At 42.7% G+C, this 25,212-nt stretch overlaps 1 long non-coding RNA gene across 2 annotated transcripts in view; it reads left to right on the top strand.

The window, feature by feature from the left end:
• The window catches only part of LOC142032998 (uncharacterized), an 84,422-nt gene continuing 59,210 nt past the window's right edge, over nucleotides 1-25,212 (top strand). Inside the window, exons 1-3 of one of the 2 annotated variants that reach the window (XR_012651057.1) lie at nucleotides 1-849; nucleotides 1,701-1,837; nucleotides 18,470-18,597. This is a non-coding gene — a long non-coding RNA (uncharacterized LOC142032998). Of the gene's footprint in view, nucleotides 850-1,700; nucleotides 1,838-14,184; nucleotides 14,369-18,469; nucleotides 18,598-25,212 lie in introns of those variants that run through there. The other variant, XR_012651058.1, reaches the window with a different exon arrangement.

Here is a 25,212-nt window from a genome sequence, read left to right as displayed (position 1 = left end):
CTTATCTGGGGAAATGTTGCCATCTGTTATTGTCCCTTTCAGTTTAAATGATTGCTTAATGTGCCTTTTGACCTGAAGAACGTCTCTTTTTTTTTTTTTTTTTTTTTTTTTGCAAAACATACTAGCAAGCTCAGTGTTTGGTCAGTTGCTTCAGCAGGATTACAGAGCTCAGATGCTAGGCCAGGCAGGAATTTTTCATTATAATGATCAGAAGACAGTAGCTGCCCTTTCATGGGGTAAGAGAACTTACATACACAAGTGCAGGGAGATCCAAACAGCCAGAGGACTGAAGGAAAAAAGTAAGGTAAGAACCATCTTGGCTGAGGTCACATAGGAAGTAGGTAGAAAGTCAGGAACAGCCATGTCTTCTGTTGACCAGTATCCATTGGTTACGTCATCTTTCCAGATGCTGATCCTGCAAAACTGTACATGCAAGCTGACACCCAACAAATCTCCTGATAGGCTTGGTCAGGTATTTGCTGCAGGTGTTACAGCTTTTCACATTTTATTGCTGGAGAGCATAAAAAAAAGCCATCTCTGGAGAAGAAGTGTGGTTATTTGGATAGCTGTGAATGCTACTCACCAAGCTCAAGCAGCGGCCAGTTTGTATGTACCTGTACAGGACAGATAAACCACATCCCACTCCACAGTTGCGAAGGGAGGAAGCTGGTTCTCCTTTAGCTGACTTGCACAGTGTTACTGAAAGCCTTTTGATTCCTGCTTTGTATGCGTTTTGGCCTCCTGCATGAACCTACCCACACTGTACTGAAAACTGGTGTCGCTCCGTGTGTCAGAGGCTCAGATGGTTCAAAAAGAAGTCGCTTTACAGAAAACTGGAGAGGATGGCAGGTAACTTCACTTATCCTACCTCGTCCCTTTAAGTTTTGGAAGTTGCAAGTACCACCACAGCTGTGATGAGTAGAAAGTTCATTACCAGGGAGAGAGGGGTTGGGGGGTTTCCTCTAACGGACCAGAAAGAGATAAATCTCCATGAATTTACTGGTAAGCTAGTGCCTTTAAGCTATTATATGTAAAAAGGATGCAGTTTAAATAGCAGCCAGAAGGTTATTTGTAGAACAGGAATTAGCTAGTTTCAGCAAGGCTCTCTGCCCTCCTCAACTGGGTTGAGAGTGTAAAGGCTGTGACAGAATTTAATGCTTGCAAAAATAATACTGGTGTGAATCAAGTGCTGAAGCAGTACAAGGATCCGTATTTTGTCTGGAATTGTGAAAAGCCTTAAGGAAATATCAGTGATTTCTTTTAAAATTGCTGTTACAGTTCACCCAAGTTTGTACAAACAGCAGCATGCAGGTAATGCTGAAAAGATGGAAAAGCTTAGTTTTGTTGCCGGGTTAAACACCTAGATGCAAGTGTGCTAACTAGAGAGGGGCAAAGCCCTGAGCCCCTCGCAGCCTGGCTGCTGGCAGCGCGCGTGGCTCAGCCAGGCACCAGGAGCGGAGTTTTCCCTCAGCCGTGGCCGTGCTGGTGAAACATGGTGGCTGTGGCAGCCCTGCTCCGCAAACGCCAGCAGGGTTTTGCCTTCCCGTGTTGTGCTACAGCCATAAGCTGAGGTCTGCTGAGCGTGGCTGACACCTGGAACCTTCCCACACCTGTGTGGGGCTGGGAGGGCAGCTCCGAGTGCTCCTCCAGCCCCACAGGTGTGGGCAATTAATGCTAACGGGCTCCACTCTGCCCCTCAGGAACCGCTCTGCCAGATGAAGGACGCAAGGAGAGGTCCTGGGCTCAGTCGTGGGCTGCTCCGCATCCGTGCGCGACCTGCCTCTCCTGTCCCTGCTCCTGCGTGACCGATGTGGAGGTCGGGCCTCGACATGCCAAGGTCAGCCGGTGGTTTTTTTTTTTTCCAAGCAGCATGTTAATTAGGGTGTTTGAGGCCTCGGATCAACTGTAGGCTTGTGCCTGGGGAACCGGTTCTTTGGGGGAGGCGAGACGGGAAGGTTGTGGGGGTTTTGTTGTTTTGTTTTGTCTTACCTTGGCTGTGAATGACTTTCAGTGCCCTGTTTAGTCAGCTGTGTCTGATTATATAAAGTAACCCCCTGGCTTTTCATATAACATATAAAGCTTATCACCTTTTCCCAGCCACTACAACACAGTGTGCTCATTAAAGCACCCCTCAGTCACTGAAAAAACAACCGCCTGCTTTTACTCTTAAAGATCTCCTGTGTTTTATGCTTGCACGTATCATGCTGGTATCGGTTAAGCCCTGGGGACCAAGGTGCTGGGCAGCGTGCTCTTACTGGCAGGGTCTGGCTAGGTTGCCTGTCCACATACCTGGCTGATGGAGCAAACTTTTAATCCTGTTTTTTCTAGATGGCTCCCTCTAGTTATGTTTTAATGGCAAGGTAAAAACAGTGGAGAAAAATGAAGCGGAGTGCCTTGAAGCCCCTCTATCGATTCTCCATGTTAGAATTGGGAGAAAAGTAAGAGGCGTTAGCCAGTTTAACTGCTGTGGGTATTCATGGCATCTTGTTGAAGTGCTGAAGGGAGGAATAGGGGCTTTGGTGCTTTGTTTATTTGATTTGGTTTGGTGCTTTGTCAGTCTGGTGAGGGATGGCCCAGAGGGCACTTCAGACCTCTAAAGCGAGGAACTAGGCCTGAACTGGCTCCTGAAGAAGGCATCCCTTCTCTCGTGACCGCTATGTTAGCTGGTGGCTAAATTCACTAATAGATTTGGGCAACTTGAAGTCATTCAAAACTCTTCTGATCTAACTCATTGCTCCTTGCGAGTACCAAGGCATATTTCTTTTGCTTTGGGTTAAAAATAAAACCCCAGCGCTGTGGGGGCAGCACGGTGTGCTCTGTGAGCGAGTGCCAGTCAGCCCTCCCTGTGTCCCTGCCAGCGTGGGGTGGCCCCACGACAGCCCTGTTGGCTCCTCTTGGGCCAGAAAGGTGCAGATAGGGATTTGGGAACAGCTAGTGGAGAAGTGGTTGAGGTTGAAGTGGAGCTTCAGCTGCCTTTTGCAAAGACAAGAGCAGATGTTCCCAATAAAACCTTGACTCCTTAGATGTGGGTGCTTGGCTGATAACAAACAGCATGAGCGGGCCCTGTGCTGTTAGACAAGTTACGAACGCTGATGTGGATTCTCTTATGTCTAATAAGCACCTTAATTCAGTGGGGCTCTTAAGTGCATCTTCATCCTTTACCCAGCTGCCTATACTGTGAAACCCACAGGAGCTTCATATCTTTGAAACCTCTCCCACTCTGACAGGCTTGGCTGAAGTTTGCATGCGGTTATTAGAGCAGAGGACAGGCAAGCGCATGTTTTATTATTCTATATCCCCCCCAGTGTGCTTTTTAATGTGTGTGCATATGTACTGCTGCTTCTGAATCAATTTCACATTGAATCTTCAGTTTAGTTTAACTGGCAGAGATGGGAACTTGGAGGCTTTCTTTTCGTTTTCTTCTGAGTTGTTTCCGTCTACTGTTTTATGAATATTCCATTGCTCAATAATGGGAGGTGGAAAATGAAATCCCAAGATCATCTTTTAAAGGATGTTAATGACCATGAATGTAACCAATATAGTTAATAACAGTCCAGGCAGAGATGGAAGACCGTTCTCTTCTTTTGAATAAGGGCCAACATAGCTTTCTGATTATCCCTTCTAGAGAGGGGATCTGGATATTAAGGGATAAGTCATGCTAAGTATTTCCTTCTTAGACTCCTTATTCATTTATGCCTACTGTTTTTTGTCATCTTTAAAGGTGTTGTTTAGCCTGGTTTGAATTACTTTAAAACAAATGAATCTTTTAAAAACCAGCTCTCGAATCCATGGAGATGTTTACTAAATCCTTTTGATTAAAGGGATGAGGGTTTTCTTCTTTAAGAAACATTCTGTAACAAAAGTAAGAATTATTCTTAATTTGAAGTGTGAAAAGGAGGAATGAGGACTCCAGACTTCAGAAAGCTCTACTTGGTGGAAGGAGTAGCGTGTATTCTGTTTTCTTGTACTTTTCTGAGTTAAACTTAGAAATTTGGAGGCTCAACAATGAAGTATCATGTCACAGATCCCAGCATGGAATTCCTGGGGGGCGAGGGGGTGAAGTATTGTTTCCTTTCCATAAACCAAAAAGCAGCAGAAAAAAAAAAAACATTTTAACTCTGGAGCAATGAGAAGGTAAGGAAATATTGGGCAGAGAGAAACAAAGCCCTTTAGGCTAATGAGCCTGTTGCCTCTAGGTTTATCTCAGCTCCACCCCTTGCCTTTGTCACTGTATTCTTCAGTCTCCTCCTCCAGTCTAGCTGCCTCTTAACCTCGTTAATACTTTGCTTTGATGGTCTTAAGTTCTTGACAATTTATTCCAGATGTTTGCTACTTTGAGTGAAATAGATTTCCCAAATTTCCTGTTTACTCTTAATGTCTTTTGTCTTTTTCTTCTTTGAAAGTGTGACAATTTTTTTAACCTCTTAGCAATCCAAACATGTTAGTTTGCTGTTCCACCCCCTCTTCCACCTAGCATCTCCTAAACTTTGGGGTGTTTTCCTTAGAATGGACACTCCTTCTTGTTGTCTTCTGTGAGGCAATCTTAACCTTTATCACCTTCCTTAATTCTGCACACATGAAATTCTGAGCTCTAAAGTTTTTTAGGTGTGTGGGTTGTTTGTTTTTTTTCTTTTCCTATGGGTGCCCATGCACAGGATGGGAAGAAAATTATGGAAGGAAAAAAAAACCCCTCCTACTTTTTGACACATTCCAGACCAAAAGTTCTTCAAACATGGGTTTGCCCATGTTGCTTGTTCTATCAGGTGTTTTCTGTGGATGAATTACCTGGAGAGCTTTGAGTAGACATAGTGAGCTAGCATTTCCTTGTTGAGCTGCTCAAGGTGCAAAAGTTGGGGCTGCTCTTGATGGCATTGATGCAGCTCCCTACAGTGTGAGTGCAGTTGGAGCAACATAGGTGACCTGGGAATGGCTGTACTGTTGGAAGTTCCCGTTATAGTAATAAAAACGTGTCCACTTTAAAGTGGTTGTATGGCTTTAATTATTCTGTTGTTTTCTTTAAAAATAAAACCAAAAACAAAACAAACCTTTAAGTGAACCAGTTCTTCAAGTACAAAAGCTGTGCCTAGACCAGGCCTTAGGCCTCAATCTTGCAAACACTTTCACAGGTGCTTAACTTTACCACTATGAGTAATCCTATTGATTTTAAATGGCACTACTCAAGCAATAAAGAGTGGATTTGTATGATCTGGGACTTACCATGGTGTGTATTAGAAGTCGCTCTTCTGAAGCTAATGATTAAATGGGTGTAAGAGGACTGTCCAGCCCAGGATTTAGTTAAAATTAATAGTATTTTTGCTTGTAGGCTTCCTTTGAAGTATTTAAGTGTCTTGTCTGCTCTTTTGAGTGCTGTATCTTGAAGGCCATCATTTTTTGACTGGTAGCTTTTGTTACAATGCCCTTCAAAATAAATATTCAGGTAGTACTTGGTGTATTGTGGCTTTCTATCTCTTGGCCAAATGTAAGCTTCCATTGAGACTATTGCACATGTCAGTGCCTTTACAATGTCATTTTCTGGTGCCCGACAATGGGTGAACTCATGCTGCAGCTTTCCAGCCTCTAGGTCTCTCTTCTTCTATCCAGTTGCCTATTTTCATGAAACTTGTGGCAACATGACAGCTCTGAAACTCCTGTCTCTTTATTAAATTGAGCTGAAAGCAACCAACTCATTCAAAAGTTATTAGATATGCATGCTCATGCACACCATGATCATATATGCATTATTTTTGAAGGAAGTCAGGCAGAAAAAAAAAGTTATTTGATTAGATATAGATGCATTATAATGTTTCATGAGCTTGAAAAAATGACTTTGCTATATGGCTGGTTTTACAAATATGCTTTACCCCAACTCATCTCTCACCTCCCCTTGACAAAAACGGTCATAAGGCTACTTTTTTGTGCAAAACATAGATGGGCAAACCTTTTTGGAAGTCACAAAAGGAAAATTCCCCTCACAGTATTTCAATAATATAAGTACGCTTGGCACTAGGGCTGAGAGATCTGCGCCAGTTGCCGACACGGTGGGTGAGTCATTTCTGCTCAGGTGTTTGCTGGAGAAGGAAACCTTTGAGTTCTGCTTAGTTAGAGAAATACTTAGGGGAAACAGCCCTGTTGTGTTAAAGCACCAGGAATCTGACATCATAACCAACTTGGTCCCAGCTGGCTGTGCAGCAGATCATTAAAGGGAAAGGGTATTTTACTCACTCCAGCCTTTTCCCCTTTAAAAGGGCAAACCCTTGCATTTTAATTTTAAGAATTTCAGAATAGAAAACAAAACAAACCCAGGTACTGAGATCAAGAAGAGAACATCCAACTTCAGCTGGAGCATGTAGAAAAGGAATGTTCAATGTGAAAGGGTTTATTCCAGATGGCTGGAGTACCTGGATGTTGCACAGCATTATGTGTCACAACTCCAACTCTCAAACTGTGAGTGCTATTAATGCAGCAGTTGTGCTATGACACTTGTGTAGGAAATGTGACAGCTTTGGCTGGCAAGAACCTAAATGGTATGTTTTGCAGAAATTGTGGCAGAATTTCCATTGAGCTCTGCAGGAGCTAGTCAGTACTGACTCTCTCAGTTAAATCGTGCTGTCTGGCAATGTGCCACAGGATGCACTGAGGAATCAAGGGTGGGGATGTAGAACACCAGGTGAAGATTAAGAAAGCCTAGGTCTTTCGCTGGCTTAATGAACTCTTGAACAAGTTGCTTTGCACTTGCTCATCTCATTCTCTTTGGCTTAGTCCTGGCACTTTGTTAGTATTCTTGGCACTGTACAGGTGGGTGCTTTGCAGAAGAAGTCCTTAAGGCCCACGGGAATTACAAGGTAGATGATGATAACTTGCATGTCCATTATTATTTCTTGGACTGTGTGGAATCACCTTGTTCAAACCAAGTATGCATGTTAAGTCCACAAGACAAATGTCAAAAATCCAAGCTTTGGGAATGGGTGTAGGAAAGCAGCATCTGTGTTGATGCTGTTTCTTTCCTGCTGTTAAACAGCATGTACTGCCAGTCTCACTCTCCTGCCTCTGTTTTTGGGAGAACTGTGGTGCTTTGGAAGGGGATCAAGGTTACAGCTGCTTTTCTTCCCTTCTCCAGGTTGCAAGGCCAGACTTCTGGGTGCACCTAGAAATCTTGCACTTTCCCTAATGAAAAAGATGGGGATCCTAGCTGTTGGACAGCCTGAGGGGCTGCTGCCACTGGCCTTACTCCTTCTAAGTATTGTTCTTGGGGCACTGCCACTGCTACTGCCAGAACTTGAGGCTCCAGCTCAGCTCCTGCTGATGCTATTGCTGGCTCAGATGCCTCTTCTGCAGCTTTCTGGTTAGATAGCCATTAGCTGCAAACCCGGGGTGTGGAAGATTGGTAACTACTTGTCTTAATTTCTCCTTTTTCTCTTCATTTGCTATTCATCATTTTGGAGATGAGTGTAAAGGGAGACACACCAGGTAGAAATAATGTTAACTCTGGGAATGATCCAAACGGCATTTTTTTATCACAGTTTTTGATTAGATTAGGACTGAGTTGTGTGTCCACATGAGGCTGAACCAATGAATTTGGGTTTGAAGGCACCAACATTCTGTGAAGAGAGCTAGTGAAACTGGAGCTCAGGATAGAAAAATGTCTTTGTCAGGTTGTCAGAGCTATGCAGCTGTTGTATTTTCACTGTTAGTGTACAAAATAGTCCATCCCTTTTCCATCTCCAAGATGCCTCTCAGTTTCTGCCTGCAAGGAATAGCATCAGCCAACACCTTCCACACAGGACCTTCCTCTGTCCTGTGTCGTTTGGCAAAACAACACAGTAGAATCTTTAATGAAGGAATGTTGGTTACAAAATACCCATAATGGGCATTTAAACACATTGAATTTGCTAATATTTTTCTTTATAACTCTTGTGTCTAGAAGCCCCAGCTGTGATCAGGATCTTGTTGTGTGAGAAGTTATGCAAATGCATATTTTGTACAAACAGGATGATGCAATCACTTGGAAAACTATAATCAAAGCAGAAGAATGGCAAGAGGAGAAAGAAAAACACATGAAATGGAGTGGCTTCTTCAGGGTCATGTGGTAGGGCACTGGCAAAGGCAGGAATCGCAGCAGGTCTCCTGGGTCCCAGGCTGGTCCTTACCCACCATGGCATCCTGTCTCTTCTAAAACACCCATGTGCTTTCCAAGTGCTCCCTAGCCTCTCTTAAACCCTGTTGCAGAGCTGGAACACTAAGTGGGTTCAGCTAATTCAATTTAACCTTTATTTGTTGAACTGCTTTCGTATCCAGAGCTGTGTGGCTGCCCTATGTTGCTGGGAACTGAGCTGGATTTGTTAGGTTTCCAGAGAGGAAATGGAGCACAGCAGAACTGCCCTTAGAGCAGACTTAGGATGCTGTATTGAACTGTGGATATGCCATCCCAAGAACAACTTGTGGTCACAAACCGGGCTACCTGGTTTTAAATCGTGTCTAACTTTTTGAGCCAGGCAACTAAATATTTCTGAAGCTTATTAAATTAACCAGTTAGACCAAGGCAATATACAAGGTATACAGGCCAAAGAAAGCATCGTGGGTGTAACTTTCTGAAGGAGAATTATAGTTGCTGCTGATCATGCTGTTACAGTAAATGTTGTGTCAGTGTTTCCATTATTGGTCTCTTTTTTTTTCTTTTTTTTTTTTTTCCTTCAATGAGTTGTTCTGGGGCTGCGTGAAAAGGTTTGCACCTCATGAAAAGGTTTTCATGTGCTGCAAAATGTAACGTGAAACCACTGAATCTCTGTTACCCAAAGAATCTGCACTGTTTGTACAGGGAAGGAGCAACCTTCAAAATTAGCATCTGAACCTAATGCTGAGCACCCAAAATTTTGGGGGAGTTCAGCTCGCACTTGATTCTCCCTATTGTGAAAAGTATTCACTTTGGTTCTTGTTTAGCGCTGAAGGGGTGACAAATCTTCAAGTCGGGTGCACTTCTGTGGTTCAACTGTGCCGATACAAACAGCTTTGCCGTATTTGTGATTTGTCTTGTTTTACAATTTGCATTACATTGCCACGTAGGGACGCTGTGATTGAGGGTAAGATGCTATACAAGATGCTACCTTACCGCAAAGACATTCTGTTACTGAGCAAGCTCTGTGTGTCAGCCCACACAAACGTGCAAACGTGCTGTACTTGATTAATCATGTTCATTATGGCCGTATTTTCAAGCAACCAAAAACAGGGCTCTCTTATGCTGGGCACTGTGCAGCTCCAGAGAACCAGCCTTTCTTTGTTTCCTGTGTAATGTGCCAACCTGTTTCTCCAGGCCAAACCTGCTTTCTAATTCAAGTGACAAAATTAGTGAAAAACTGGTTTGCGTCTTGCTCTTCCATCCGCCTGGGCATGTTTGGGAATCCCTTAGAATGACTGAATTCAGTAGTTTAAGCTTTTTTTTTTTTTTTTTTTATTGCACACCTCCCACAGTAACTCTGAAGTAGCTTCATAATGGAAATGCTGACACAACACTATCGTCTCAGCCCGAGAAGTGTGTTCCACCTTCTATTGTTTGCCTTGGCCCTCTGTATATTGTATACTGCCTCAGTTTAATTGGTTAATTTAATAAACTTCTGAAGTGCTGTATCAGTTGCCTAGCTTAGCTTTTATCTACTAGCCTGATGAAGAAAGTATAAGTTTCAAAAGCTTTCCTGCATGAACTTAATCAAATAAAAGGTATCTCCTACTGTACTTTGCCTGTATGCTTTGGAAAGACTGCTTGAACTGACACATTTTTACAATTAAAGCATTTAAAAAAACCCCTCTAAAAATCTTTGTGTAGCTAATGTTCCAGGCCTGACCTGCCTAACTCAGTTTCAAAAAAAAAAAAAAAAAAAAAAAAGAAAGAAAAGGAAATTTTAAACTTGTGGCTACTGAAGCATTGCATAGCCTTATCTGAATTATCTGTTAGGCCAAACTATACTTTAGATGGACTCTTGGGGTTGGAAAGGAGGGAGAAAAGCAGGGAAAAGCATAACAAAAATGATTTGAAGGTATTACGGATGGGAAGTCTTGCAATTCAGCTGTGTGTGAGACTTGGGTGATCTGCGCTGAATTTCTGCTTCTCGCTGAAGCCCCGCATAACCATGAGCTTATCCTTTAACACCTCTCTGCTCCACTCCCTATTTGGAGGTCTTTTTCACATTTTGTGTGTCTCATTAATTCTGATTTTGAGATTTGGGGATTGTATGCTACAATGGGGCTTTTTATTGCATGAGCTGTAATAATAACAAGTTGGAAAGATCGGTAGATCTCACAGTACGCTTTCACTGCTGGAGTAGTAAAGCCTCTTTCGGGCCAGTGCAGAGAGCACTTAAGAGAGGCCGCATGTGCCACACGTGAGGGAGTATTTATCTGCATTCAGCAGAGCCAGAGTGCAACACATATGTAATATGAGTCCATCTTTATCTACTTTAATCTGCAGATTGAGCATCCCAAGATTTAGGGGTATTCATCTATCAAGAGTGATTTAGATATACTTGATCATGCCTCAGGGCAGGGGAACAGCCTAGGTTACTTCGTGATATCCCTTCCAGCCCTGTTTTTTTTATGACTCTATTAGATCTGACAACAACAGAATCGTATGCTTTGTTCCAAAGGATTCTTCCATTAATTAGTACTTTGTGGTGCATAGCTCCTCTTCCCTTGAGGAGCTCTAAGAGGTTGACAAGTGCTAATTAAGTCCTACAAGAACTGGTGTGTTGGGTAATTATTATTTTACAGGTAGAGAAACTGAGGTGCAAATGTAACCCACAGGAAGTTTTGGGACAGAATCTCACTTTGGTGCTTAGCATTTTAGCTACTTAAAATTCTCGCTGAGCTGTGCCTCTGGGCTGTTGTCGCCAATGGAGAATAACACTGTTGTTTCCCTCCTCCTGCCCACATCTGAGGTAGTCAAGGCTGTAACAGGCTCATCAGCCACATTTGGGCTGCATCAGCATCAGAGGGGGACTGCTAGCAAAATGAATCTGGCCTGTGTGCCAAAAAAAAGTTTATTTTTTCTCTATTACCATGCTTCCTGGACTTGCAGAATTATACTGACTTTAAAGGGGAGCTGCCCCAGAGTCCTGAATCAGGCCTTTTGTATTGGAAGGGAGGTAACCTCTTGCAGTCTATGTCATTTCAGTATAATTTTCAATCAAACATTTGCTGGTGTAATTAGTCTGCTTAAGTTAGCTGGTGTGGAGTGACATGGCCAAGTGGCATTTGAGAACACTTGAAAAGGAAATGGGCTAATTAGCTCTGGGTCAACAGTACATCAGGAGCCATTGAGCCAGGCTGGCCTCTACCTGGATCACTGGTGTTTAAACTTCTCTGTTTAGTCAGCAATACCTTGCTAAAGGATGGTCATTCTAGTGTGAACAATGAGGTGTGTCTGGAATAGTTTCTTTTATCCTGTAGTAAGGTTATTATCCACCTGTGTGTTTCTGGGTATGCTGTTGTATCTGTACGAGAGACATCGCATGCTAGTTTTTCCATATTGCTTTTTCCCTGTCCCACAACACTTGTTTGTAAGTTTACACTTTATGTAGAATTCCAGGAAAAATTGCTGCTTCCAGAAATAATATTTATTGTCCTCAGTCAAATTCTGTTCTGAATCTTCAGCGATTCCACTGACTTCCTTGGCTCCATGCAGACTGTGCACAGGTATCTGAATTTGATTACCTGAAGATTCTGATGAAGTGAATTTCATTCCACCACACCAGTCCTCAAACCTCCCATTTGCAAATTATCCAGGTGAATTACCACCTGAGGTCTATGCATGCAGGCCAAGATCAATTTTACAAGAGCTTTTGCTGGCTCCACCTGAGACATGCACTAAATGCTGGCAACCCAGGAACACAGACCTGAGAGCACAAATTCCAGGGTGGTGGTAGATTTGTGTCCTTGATGTGATGTAGAGGGGCTGGTTAGACAAGTTAAACTCAGATTTGCAGCTTTCATGTGATAGAAATTGTCTTGCTGCCACTGTCCAGCTCTGTCACGCTGCTGCACATCAATTCCCTTCACCCTTCCAGGGTGTGGTCTCAATTAATGTTTGCACGCTGTAATTTGTGATGTTGCTCAGTTTAACAGGACAAAATTTGCCAGTCCAAACCACATCTTGGTGAGAGGGTAAGGTGCTTATTAAGATTGGGAGGTTTTTTTGGCATTCACACATGGTCTCTTCTAATCCCACAAGCCAGGGTGTAATGCAGCTTTGCACAGCAGCGGTGGCTGTGAGATAATGCGTTGGTTGTAAGGAGGGCAGAAGGAAGTGGTAAGAATGAGCCCCAGAGATATTGCTTGTATAAGAATTTCTCTCTCTTTTGTTATTTCTCCCTTATGAAGAGACTTTGTTGAGAAGCAATGAGTAGGGCTACACAGATAAGATTTGCCAGTAATCTTGTCCTGAGCTGTGCTTGACATGCAAACATTCCTCCATGCTCTGTTATGCTCCTGCCAGGGTGATTACACCATGGCTGATCTGATCACGTGCCATGCTGTGAAGTCTCTGTAGTAGTCTCTGTTTCTGGGGAATACTCCCGTAGGGTCACAAACCTTAAAGAAACCATTCATGTGGTTCTGAACATCTATAACAGTCCCTGTATTTAATGTTTCAGAAATGGGGCTTGTTTTCTTTCAGAGGTGGTCACTGCAGTATGCAGAAAGACGACATGCATCTCCCAGCTCTTTCCAAGAAAGCAATCCCAACCTGTTCTGCTGGAGAGGCAGTAGTCAGGTGGAGAGGTACAGAGAATCATCAGGAGCAAATAATGCCCTGTGTTTTTTCTCATGGGTTACAAGCTGAAAAGGCTTGTGAATGGACATTAGCAGTTTATCCTCCCCCTCCTTGACTCATTGTGGGCCAAACCTCCTCAAACACATGTCCCGCTCTGTTGTGTATCCAAGTCTGGAGTCTGTGCCAACCAGGAGAGGCTGCATTTTATGGCTGTGCGGGAGAATGGGGCTACTAAGGGAAGGTTCAATATTCAAGGGCTGCAGTTGTGAAGGGGCTCTGATTAAGCCAGAGCCCAGCTGGGCAGACTGGCCAGTCCCTTGCTGCTAAGAGAGCAAATCAGTGAGGAGAAATGTCCCTGAGCATTGCTGAAATGGTCAATGGATCCATATCACATCCTAGCTGAGAGCTGGGGCATCTTCAGCCTGAGCATTCATGTGAAATCAAAGGTGAAGCACTGGCAGGGGACAGCAACTAATCAGTCCAGGGTATCTGGGGAGGGTATGTTAAACACCCCCTCTCAATTCAGCAAGCCCCTGTGAGCACGTTAGCATCCATCTGGCAGGTAATTAGCTAGATATCTAGTTGAAGAATCAGTGAAGGGATCCCTCTTCCCACATCTCCTTGTAAAGTGCCTACTCTAATTTTTGTGACATCCAACTGGAGGGTCTCTGCATCTGTCATTACAGACCATTAAACTGCTTCAGATCCATCTATATATTTTAAGTAGTTTCTGACCCTTGGGTGACAGTGGCCGACGGGGATCTGACCTTTTTTCTTTTAAGTTAAGGAACATTTGCTTGGGAGGAATGAGTCAAAAAGTTCCTGGCTAAGGAGGGTGTGTGTTCCCAGACTCCTGTCCCGGCAGGCTGGGCATGGGCAAAAACCACCTTCCACAGCAGCATTGTCCTACCCTGCCTTATAACCTGTTGGATTGTCCCTGATCTTACCAGAAAATGGGACAGTTTTCTCTCCAGCAAGAATCCCTCTGGTTTCTAAGTAACAGTAGTCTTGATACTGGTAGGCACAAATTGTCCTGGAAGAGGCAGGAAGGAGTTGAAATGCTGCAGGGAACGAAACAAGCTGAACAGTCTGCTCCAAAAAGCTGCAAGGAAAATGTTTCTTAAAACCCAAAAAAGCTCCCCAGATTCAGGAGAGGATGATGATGCTAGTGAAAGGACCAAAAAAGGGAATCGGTTCAGGTTGAATGAAATACGTTGTTTGACTTGATACATAATGCTTCCTTTCATTAAAGTGTCTGTAATCTTTTCTTGTTAATTGAAATTAATTTATTAATTTCAGTTTGAAAATGTGTAAGCACTTTCAGGCCGATTACTTTTATTTTTTCAGCTGAAGTGACAAATCCAACATAAATTTGCCATATTTTTGTTGACCCAAATATGCCTGTTTTCTTTGGGCAGGGATAAAAGTTTCAGCTGTGAAACTCTGCCTGCTTCTAATCTGGACAACACCTTCTGCCTAAGGATACTTTCATTCATAAATAAAAAGACAAATAACTGGATGGAAATGAAACCCAGGAAGCCAGTACGTGCTCTGTAAGGGTTGAGGAATTCACACAAACCAACAAAAAATGAAGTTGAAAGATACTGAAAGGTATGGTGTTGCTCAAAACCCTTTGGCCAGCCAAACGTACAGGATTATTTTCATAGAAAGCATTAGTGATAGCATGTGTTGAACAAAGTTAGCCATTTTGCTTAGCTGGTTGCTATGTAAGGTGTTATCATGACTTCTGTGGTAGTAGTACATCTCTGAAGTGTCCATAAAAGTGGTGAACTTCTATTAGGTTACATGAGCTGGAGATTTGTGTAAATGAAGTAGCATGTATTCAGAAATGCATGGGGAAGCAGAGTACGTAGGAGACCTGACATCTCAAAGCCACCATTTCCAGCCTGTCTTCATCCTTCATCTTCTAAGCAGTGGTGAGAATGGTGCCTCATTTGCCCAGTAACCAGTCTTCAAATGCAAAACAGGAGAGTTTTGAGCCTCTTTCCCCGTGCGTTCCGCGCCCACCCCCCCCCCCAAAAAAAAAAAGGGTCCTTTATTGCCCGTGTGCAACCACGGATGAAAGGTGAAGTTTTCTTTAGTTGTTGTCAATAACAGTATTTTTTCTTGCAAAAGGACAATAGGAAAAGTTTACAACACTGATTGCCAGTGGAAGCAGTTTACTAAAAGGGGGATCTGGTATCAGCTGTTTAAATGTTTACTGGTGCTTGATTAATAGCTGATTAGAGAAATATGATTTTATGTAGTCTCTAAATCTGTGAAATCTGGTGTCACTCAAGGACTAAGCCTGTATTTATTTACCATGTTGGGAAAAGTCCTATTGACTGTCCTCACTGATGTCCAAAGAAATAGCTGGCATGAGTGTAAACATGGAAATCATTGGAAAGGATAACTTACTGGGGGTCTGTTGCATTTTTCTCTAATACATATTAAGAACTTATATGAGTTTACTATAGTCATATATAATATTTGAATGTAACTATATAAATACATCTACAAATATGTTACCTATAATAAATATATATTAATTTCATCTCATAAAGGAAACTAATGAGCTGAAACTTGCATTTCTGTTTCCTGAACTACTTTTTCTTTCGTTAGAAAGCTGGAAAGTTGGGGTCTCTTCTGGGAGAGGTAGAGCTTTTTTTGGAAGGTGTTCAGAACTCAATTTAAGATAGCTAACTAAAAGTTGGATTATCAAAAGCATCCATCATGTTAAGTAGCGTTTAATAATGTTGAGACTTTTCTGAAAGCTGCAGTTGTGAGGTATCCAACTGCAAACTAAACTTCTGAGCAATCAGCTTTGGTGCCATCATGAGTACGTGAAGTGAAGAGCCTTTGCCAAGGGCTCTCAGTGGAAGCCATATTTTTGAGCTTGTCTCTGCTGAAACAAATTGTGTTGTGAGCTTCAATAATGAGTAAATGTGCATTTCTGTTACCCTTTAAGACAATTACTTGTACTTCCTTGTGTTTGGAAATCTTCCATTAAGCCCCTAAAGGCACAGAGTGAAAAAAAAAAAAGGTAAAAATCAGCTTACATAGAAGGGAGAGGGAAGGGCAGAGGAAATATTATTCTGTAGGAATATTCTTGTAGGAAAGCAAAATACACCAACCTTCTACAAATTCAGAGTAAATAAACTGTTTACCAGTGACTACCTAGTTTGGGAGAGTGATGGTATAATCACGGAAAACATTCTGAAATACATTTCTAAATAAAAAAAGCATTTTGTGCAGTTGCAGTAATTAATGGTTGCTCTCTTGCAATAGCCTGCAGAAAACTAACTCATGCGTTTGACAGCAAACATGAATATGCTTGTAAAACTGAAGGGAATCGTTAGGCTTGTGTGAGCTTGATCACTTAAAAACAAACCAAGAAGCTGAACGTGGAAGCATGTTACGACTTAGGGGCTTGATTGAAGTCAAGAGGAGCATGTCAGTATTAAATCCTATGGAAAGAAGGAAGGCCCAGCTCATTTGCAGCTTCACCAGCTGTGGCACAGGGGTTAATGTACACGTTAAAGCGGCACACTTGAGGCCCTGAACTGCCCAAGCAGCATGGATGTTTTGAAAGAGAAGGGCAATTGTAACACCATTATATATGTGGTTGCTCTGAAAAACTGGACCTTGCTGTAGGCAGATATGAGAAGACAGTGATTTTTTGAAATTGTTGTGCATACTTCTGTTTCCTTTTTGCCTCTGACTTGCATGAGGGCAACTTCTGTCGCATCCATGGAGTTCCTGTAGGAGGAAATGTTTGTTTATGAGTGTAAAGAAGGGGAGGATTGTGACAAATTGTGCAAATACTAAAAAATTCAAAAAAGCAAACAAAAGGTAATTCAGTTTGCTTCTCACTTTGCATGTGCTTACCCTGATTATTCTATCCAGTGAATTTGTAAGCATGAATTTTCAGGAGCATTCATTGGAAAAGCTTAAAAGGAAATATGACAAAGCTTGCATGGAGAGTGAATTTTAAAAATCTGTGCTGTGTTGCTGTAGCCAATCCTCTTTTATATATGTCTGAGCAAGGGACGGAGGCACCTCATGTGACCACTCAACGTTTCTCCTTAGGCAATTTGAGTATTTTAGATTTGGTGTGTATGTCAGGAAGTTGGAAATGGCGAGCATTGGTTTACAAATTATTCTGAACTGTGGAAAAATCTGTAAAATGAAAAATGGGGAAAAAGCTCTACTTACTTGCTCTAAGTCTGTTCACAGAGGTGTAAGATGACATAGCGACTTGTTGAAGATGAGGTGCACAAATTCTACTGAGAACTATAATTCATGCTATAGAAATTAAATGTCTAATCAATACCCATTCCTCATTTGCATTGTGGAGTGCCAAACACAGAATTCTCACAGCTCAAATACATCCAAGTATCCAAAACTTAATAATTACTGGTAAATTTCAAATTTTCTCTTTAAGGGGATGAAGTTTCACTCCAGTTCTGGAGAAGCTCTTGTTTACAGAGAGGTTAATCAGGAAGACCTCTGCTGTCTGTCCAATCTACCCTTTGGATAGAGAAGAGACCTCATGAGCTGTAAATGAATGCTTTTCTCCATAGCAGCGCTTAACAAAAGCCGTTTGGAACAGGCGTCATCTTCATTGTGTTTATACTCTATAATGTTATTTCTAGTTGTCTCTTGGACCGTGTAGGATTGCTTAGTCCCTGGCATTACCTCACTTGTGAATCTGACAATTTCCTGATAGATTGTTTATCAAAGAAAATATTATGTCAATAATGTCTAAAAGCTGTAGCAATATTGCTCCCAGCCTAGAGATGTAAATACTGTGTTATCTCATGGCACAGCCTTAAATGACGCCACACATCTTGAAATAACATGTCCAAATGTGTCAGAGGAAGAGATTGTTAAAGCGTTTGCCTTATATTACCTGCCTGCTAGCAAATGGGTGGTGAGAGTCCTAGAGTTTAATTTTTTTTTTTTTAATGTCTATTAGGCAGATCATGCAACAATCTAAACACAGTTCTGGAAAACCTGTTTGCTAGCTTACTCACAGCCCCAAATGGCTTTGAGTTGCAATAGCGTGGTGCCTAACGCTTCGGGGGGAAAAGAAAAACATAGCAAGCCCAACCCAGTGCACCTTCTAGAACAACATCTTCCGAATTTGTGAAGATTGGGGGGGGGTGGAGGGGGGTGGAGGGAGGGGAAAAATGGCCTGTGTGTGAAACCACGAATTATATTATGTCTGCCAAACCCCTTTGAGAATTGGACCAACTGTCGGTTCAAATGATTTGTGCTTATCCAAACTTTACTCATCAAAGGTTTTTATGAGTTCGCTTTGGCAATGGCTGTGTTTTTCCATGTGGTGAAATCATACACCTGGAAAACATGCAGCCAAAATGGTGTGGAGCTTGAATAACTCTCCTTGTTCTCCAAATGCTCTTGAGTTTTAAGCATCATGGTAGTTAAAGTGTTTGTGGTGCTATAAAATTTGTACAACTTTACTGTAAACCTGACTCTTGCATAACCCTCTTGGCCAGATGATTGGCAGCTTGGTTGTGATCTTGTAACACAAAAAAGGAACAAATATTGGCCTTAAGTTTTTACTGTACAGAGGGAAGAAATCTGAAAATCTTTACCTTTGTACAAGCTGTGCATGGTGGCATGGAAAACATCCTGTGAAGCAGCAGCCTATGAATAATCCTATTTTATGGTTTGATTCACAAACAGTGTACAGAGCTCTGTCCAAAACAAGCCAGTTCTGGGATGGACAACAGCGATCAAGAAGATGACTGTACTTCACAGAAGTGATGGGGAGAGGCTGACAGAAGCTACTGGCAGAAAATTCAAGAGAAAGGGTATGTCTACAGCAGTACTTGATGTTGACCTTGAAATTACCTTAACCAGTCTGTGTGTTGTTTCTGGCAGCCTGCAGCAAAGCCAGTTATATTGCCCTCCTAATTTGCAAGTTGGGCCCTCCTAAGACTTGTTCTGAGGCCAGCTTGTCTTTCCCCGTGGGCAGTAGAGAGAAGCAGAGCTGGGGAGGAGTGGTGAGAAGTGGGAATGGTGGGACTGTTGTGGGTTGGCTTCTGTGCCCTGAGCCTGTGCTGGCTCCAGACATGGTTCAGGGGAGCACAGGGTTGTAGGACTGGCAGCGGTGGGAAGATCTCTGATCTGTAATTGAGCAAAGGTCCCAGGATCGTGGTGGGACCACTAGTAAATTGTGGCTTTGGCAACCTCAAGGTTAATACCATTGGCGTTCTGGGTATTGGGTGATCTTTGAGCATGGCTGAGAGAGGTGCAACTTTTTTTATTTAACTGAAGAGCATCCTTGCCCTGCATAGTGTATTGGTTTATTTTCTAACTGCAATTAAGCTGGAGTTGTCTAGGAAAAAGGGCAGAGCATAATTCTCAAAATGGTATCATCAAACAAAAGATACATAAAACTAGTGTAACAAAACTGGTGAAGTTGTAAAGAATTTAGGCCACGGTGAACATCAGTTTCTTGACTGCAATGCCTAGTCACTTGTCTTTCTGTTTACACAACAAAATAGCCTGAAGAGAGTCAGTAGGTTTAGAAAACGGCACTTGCATGTATTTCTAATGGGAGAGGAAACTCAACAAATTGATGTGACTCAACAAATTGAGTATACAGAACAGATCACAGCTCTGATTAGGCCATTTGCAGATTGGTTTGAAGAGTGCTGGCCTCTGGCCAGTGAGCTACTTCTTACTTGCAAGGAACATAGACAAACAACGAGGACACTGAGCTAATGCTACGCTATGCTTTGTCTCTAGCAATGATGATCTTGTACTTAGAGCATACGCTCATGGCTGGCTGCTTAGCATAATGGAGCAGTGCTGCACCACACACATCTGTGGCCACGCTACAGAGGCTTCACCACAACATAACTGCAGACCTCTTCCACTAAGGCCTCGTAAATGGCACGGATTAAAAATAATATGGGTAACATAAAATGGAATTTAAAAGAATACGGATGGCTTAATATGAAAGTCATGAATAATGCTGCATAAAATGCCTGAGCTATTAGTTCACTTATAACCAGTGTACCTGTGCACAAATCTGTATGCTGGTTTTGCGTACTGTAATATAAATGGTCTTTGTTCTTGCCTTTATATAATAATGCCCCACCTAATATCTAGACACCCGTGTGTCTATTTTATGTGTACATCTGATTTAGTTGTTAAATATTGCTCCAAAACCCACACGTACACCAAAAGAACCGTATATTGTCAAACTGGTTTGAAATCTATAAAGAAGCACTGCTTGGGAAGGGAAGGGTTGAAAGCTGAAGAATTAAAGAGCATTCCTTTTAATTGAGTGGCCTTGTAATATGCTACTGAGTGGGAGGAGAGAAGAATGAGTCTGGTGGCTGGATTGGGTCTGCGTTTCCTGTGTTGACATGGGATGGGTGGAGCAGGATGGTAATGGTGTCTCCAGTCCTGGAAGGAAGAAACAAGCATTTGCTCTTGATGTGGAGCGACTCTCAGGGTTTAACTCTGGGACAAAGTTGTTAGATTTGCTACCCAGGCTGGTTTTCTCCCTTTCAAATAAATGTTAGTGCTCCTTGCCCTTAAGTTCTAGTCTTGTACTTCTCAAGAAACCACTTCTTGGAGGGTCTCACTGCTGTGAGGCATGGGACCCCTCCTGGGTCTGTTATGTCCTGAAGCTGTGGTGAGGCTGTGAGTGCTTGGGATCCTGGGGGCAAGCTAGGAGAGGGAAGAAGCAGCTGTGAATTACTGAGGAATCTCAACAAAGCCAAAACACTTGGGTTGTCAGAAACCCGAGCAATGTTCATGAATTGCAGTGTTGGACTGATTTTTTTTTTATCATTATTTTTCTTTTTTCTTGGTGTCTGCTATTGTATGAGGGCAAGAATCTGAAAAAAACCAAAGGCCCAACCCCAAGGAGCCTGTAAACAAAGCTAAACAGTTAACACATGAGCCTGCCCTGAAAGAGAAGGGAAGGGGAAGATGTTTTTCATTTTGTGACGAGTTGCTAACTGAGAGTCAGTTTGCCATCTGCTTGTGGGAAAGCCCTAGGAGGAGGCTTTGACGTACAGCCCATGGAGTTCCCCACTGCTCCCCCTCCAAACCATTCTTCAGCATGGAAAGCTGATCCTGCTGTGAAAGCACTACATGCTGGAAGTCTGCCACACTCGTACTGGGGAAGTCTGAGGCAAGATGCTTAGTCTGTGCACCCTATGTCCCTCTCTGCACAGTAGGGACAGCCAGTGCTTCCCTACCACACAGGTGTTTTGCAGGGGCAATACTCATTATTATTATTTCCTAGATGTTTGGAGTGGTGGGAGAACATGTCCAAATCTCAAATGATGGGTAAAGTGGGTATGGGCGAGTTCTTCCCCAGTGAGAAGAGGTTTTTCTGCATGCTGTGGGGATGTTCAAAATTATAAACTCAGCAGTTGTGTGTTGTTGTGACCACTCGTAGGTAAGTTTATCCACTGGCTGCAGTTGTACCCTGTTCTTCTCCTCTGCATCCCCTCACTGTCCAGCCAATTCCCCAAAGAGATTTTCCCAGAGGTTTTCAGGTGCCCATTACAGATATGTTAAATACATAAATTAAAAGCATCCTCCTTACATCTGTTCTCCACCACGTTGTCTGGAGCACCCATCACATGACCTCCTGCTTGGCAGAGCTGATGATGCAAGGATACAGATTACTTCTGCTTGCAAGAATTGCATGGCAGTTCCAGCCACGTATTATAATTTTGTGCCAGTTGGCGCCAACTAAGTAATCTCTGTGATAGCCTTAGGAGCAGCTTTGCCATGAGATCTTAGAAATGATATGTTGTCCCCCTGTGAAAGTGCTGAATTAAACAAGTATTTGCAAATTTTCATGACAGTGAAATTCCATTCCCTGAACAAAACCCAGGAATTTTCTTGAATCTGTGGAAGTTAGCTATATAGAGGAATTCTGTGGTTAAACAGTGACTCTGCCCTTTTAAAATACCCTGCCCTTTGTTATTCTTGTTTCTTTGATAGTGAGAATGGTTCTAAAAATTCTGGCATTATGGTTCAGTATGTTCCGTATCACAGAGGGGAAAGAATCTGTAAATCTTTTATCAACCCAGGAATTTTGCTCTGTAGATTTCCGAAGGTGAGCACCTGCCCCTTGTTTTATTGAGTGAAGGTGGTGAAGTTTATTAAGCCTGTCTTGTTGTTGACTTCATCACTTTGATGTCCTCCAGATTACCAAATTCTGTTTGTATTAATGTATCATAATTTCTACCTGTATTGATAGACAATTATATATGCAACTGCACTATATCACGTGATACTAAATGAGTGATTCATCCTTTGTTCCTTGTGAATCTAAAAACTGGGTCTCCTGCCTTTCCAGACTGTCTCTAATTTAATGACTACAAGCTTAAGGCATCAAAATCTGATGTGCTATATCTATGGTTTGTTACAAGGGAATTCACTCTTCATCCAGTTACCCCAGTGAGGGGAAGAGAGCCTCTCTCAAACCCATAGCTACCCTGGGGAGGTGCAAAGGCTGAGTCTTCCTGTACCTTTGGCTCTTCTGAGGATAGTGGGTATGTTCTTCCATTTAATGCATATTTAGAGCAGTGCTGCTTTAAGATCAAAAGAATTACTCTGGATTTATACCAGGATAGCTAAACATGGAATCATACATAATTCCCAAGCACATTTGTCTTGCAAGAACCACACCTGATCTGCCTCCCAGCTCTTATTTACATAAGACATCCTCACTGTGTTGAGAACATCTGGGGTGGGGTTGCCTGCTGCCAGGGTGGGCAGCCGTCGTTGCTGCTCAAGCCTGAATCCTACTTCCTCTGTAACCGTAGATCCTGACCGCTTGCAACCCTTCCTCAGGCAGCAGGAACATCTCTCCCTGCTTGGTTTGTGCATTTCTGTGGTCTTAACACTAACCTATTTTATCCCTGAACACAATGGGATGAAATCCTACAGAAGAAAGACATATCTCAAATGTTTCCAGGATGCGTACATCAGTGATGCATGTGTAGTTTCTAGCACAGAGAGGATTAGAATAAATGCATTCTTTGTAGATGCTGTTTTAATCTTTCAAGCTAAACTTAGATCTCGGACACCTGTCTCTGCAGCAGTCTGTCTCTTGAGCTCATGAATTTTGTGCGCAGCTGTCAGTGCTGTATGTGGGGTTCTCTCTTTTCAGCTGGCTCTATTCCCAGTTGGCTGAAAAGTAGGAGCCTGTCTTAGAAAGAGAATTTCCACTCCTGCATACTTTGATGGAAACAAGAAGATATAAAACAAGATTTAATGACCCAGTTTTTTTTGAACCATTTATTAGCTGTTCTGTACATACTCAGTCTCTGGGGAACTAAGTTACATATTATGATAAGTATAGAGTGCCTGTTCCCTATGGACTTTGTTTCATGATTTATGTGGATAAAATAAAGCGTGTAAACCAAATAAATTACCTTGGATAGCTTACTTTGAAATAGGACTCCGGGAAGTGCCACAAGGTGGCCAGATGAAATGCTGACCTGAATCGGTGGTGCTAAAATGAGTATACCATCTCCTGCCTCTGCCAAGCCCTTTCTTTAACTCTGAGACTGAAGATTACAAAAGAAGGAAAAGAGTTGTTAGGAAAAACATCCACCTATGTTGTCTTCATTCCTTTGGGGCTGATTAGGTGGGGGGCATATGTCACAAACTGAACGGCTTCACCGTGAGCTTAATGATGAGTGGTACCTGCAAAGTTTTGCAGCGCGGTCGACTGCTACCCTTTTTCTCTGAGAAATGGCCATCTGAGACTTTGGACCCCACCATGTTCTACTCACACTCTTGGTGGGAACAAAAGCAGAGCTGCTCAAAATGAAGGGTTGTCTGCTAGGATCTGCAGTCTGTGTGGGCCTTGCTCTTGTCTAACTTGGGTATCTTCAGTCCTCCAGTCTTGGTCAGTTTAGGTGTAGTCGTTCAGTTCCAGACAAATGGCCAATTCAGTGTTCTCAAAAATGGTAGCCATGGGGTGTTCGTGCTCAGAGGGAAATCTGGTCCCCAAATTGTCTGCAAAGAGTTTAAGAAGCCTGGTGCTATATGAGGGAAGCGTAGAATTGAGGTCTTGTCTTTTGTGAGCAGTAACAGGGATATATTTCCAGGGAAAGGCATGTCCTTTTGCCTAGGTCAAGGGAGAAGGGTGCATGTGGAGATCAGGTTTGCACAGGTGCAATAATTGAGATTTTTACCAACAAGTCATCCCATGTGTAGTTACAAGGAGGTGGAAAGGGAGCCCATAAGTTCCAGTGCCGCTTTCTGCACAACACAAGTTCAGCTTAGAGGATGTGGCAAAACTGGAATGGTCAGCAGTTTTAGCTGTGCCTGGCTGTCTCTGGCAATGTAGGTTGCTGTGCTGTGCCATGCCACCGAGAAGAGCTGTTTTTCTTCCTTGTTTTTGCAAGTTTTCTATGATAACACTATGGGCAAAGTAAGTCTTCTATATTTGGGAAGCAAAAAGCATAGCCTCCCTTGGGTGAACGTGAGCCAGTCTGTAAAAGATGCTGCTGAAGCCATCAGTTGTGTACTGCAGGGGGAAGGAGCCTGCTGGAGCCTTGTATTCTCTCTAGAAAAGAGAAGAAGCAACTGAAGGAATTTGGCTCTTGTTAGACGATACACCTACACTACCAGATAATGATTTGATCAATCAGCAAGCTTGTCAGATCGGACCCCAGATAGGATGGCAGCTTGCCAGGTGCTGGATCAGAGAGACTTTGTTTGATGTTATCAGAGTACAATTAGGTTACATGCATTGCTTCATAGCGCAGGCCAAGTGCGGGCAACCGGGAGGTGCGTTTGCTTGCCATCGGAGGCCCTGGGTGCCCCGGCACCTCTGGTCACCCGCTGTGGTGGCCAGGGGCAGGTCTGGCGGGCGGTGGGAGGGCACCCCGCAGTCCCTGCCTGGGTTTTGGTTCCCCTCAAACTCCTGTCAGCCAGCAGATGAGAGAACAAGTAGATTCAGTTTCGGGAGACCTCAGGGCTTAGTAAAAAAGAAAGCTCAAAGGAATTACTCTGTAGAAGAGTAAAATACCAGGTGTAACATGCAGCTAATTATGCCACTGGTTTACAGGAGGGATTTTAAATGTTTCTTTCTGAAAAGCCTGAAAGGAAAAAAAAATCAAAGGGGAAAGATTGAAAAACAAGTATGAGAAGATATAAAACAAGATTTATATCTAAATAATTTCCTCTAATTGCTGTTAGAAGACATTAATTTTCCTTTTGATGCTCCACTTTACCTTAGGCTTTGCTGTACCTGCCAGGATGGCAGGGAGTCAAAGAGGATTAGCTCAGCAGCTCTCTGCCTTAGTAGCCTCTGTAAAAGATTTAGCAATGGGAAGAATACATAGGTTTAAAAAAAAAAAATTAAAAAAATCCTAATTTAAACAGGCCAACTTCAACCTTCGTTTATCCTGTGCAATCATGATGACTTCACC

This window comes from Buteo buteo, chromosome 7, assembly GCF_964188355.1.
Source record: "Buteo buteo chromosome 7, bButBut1.hap1.1, whole genome shotgun sequence".
Taxonomy (NCBI): Eukaryota; Metazoa; Chordata; class Aves; order Accipitriformes; family Accipitridae; genus Buteo; species Buteo buteo.
Note: the sequence above shows the minus strand (reverse complement) of the source record. Positions and strands in the feature narration are given on the sequence as shown.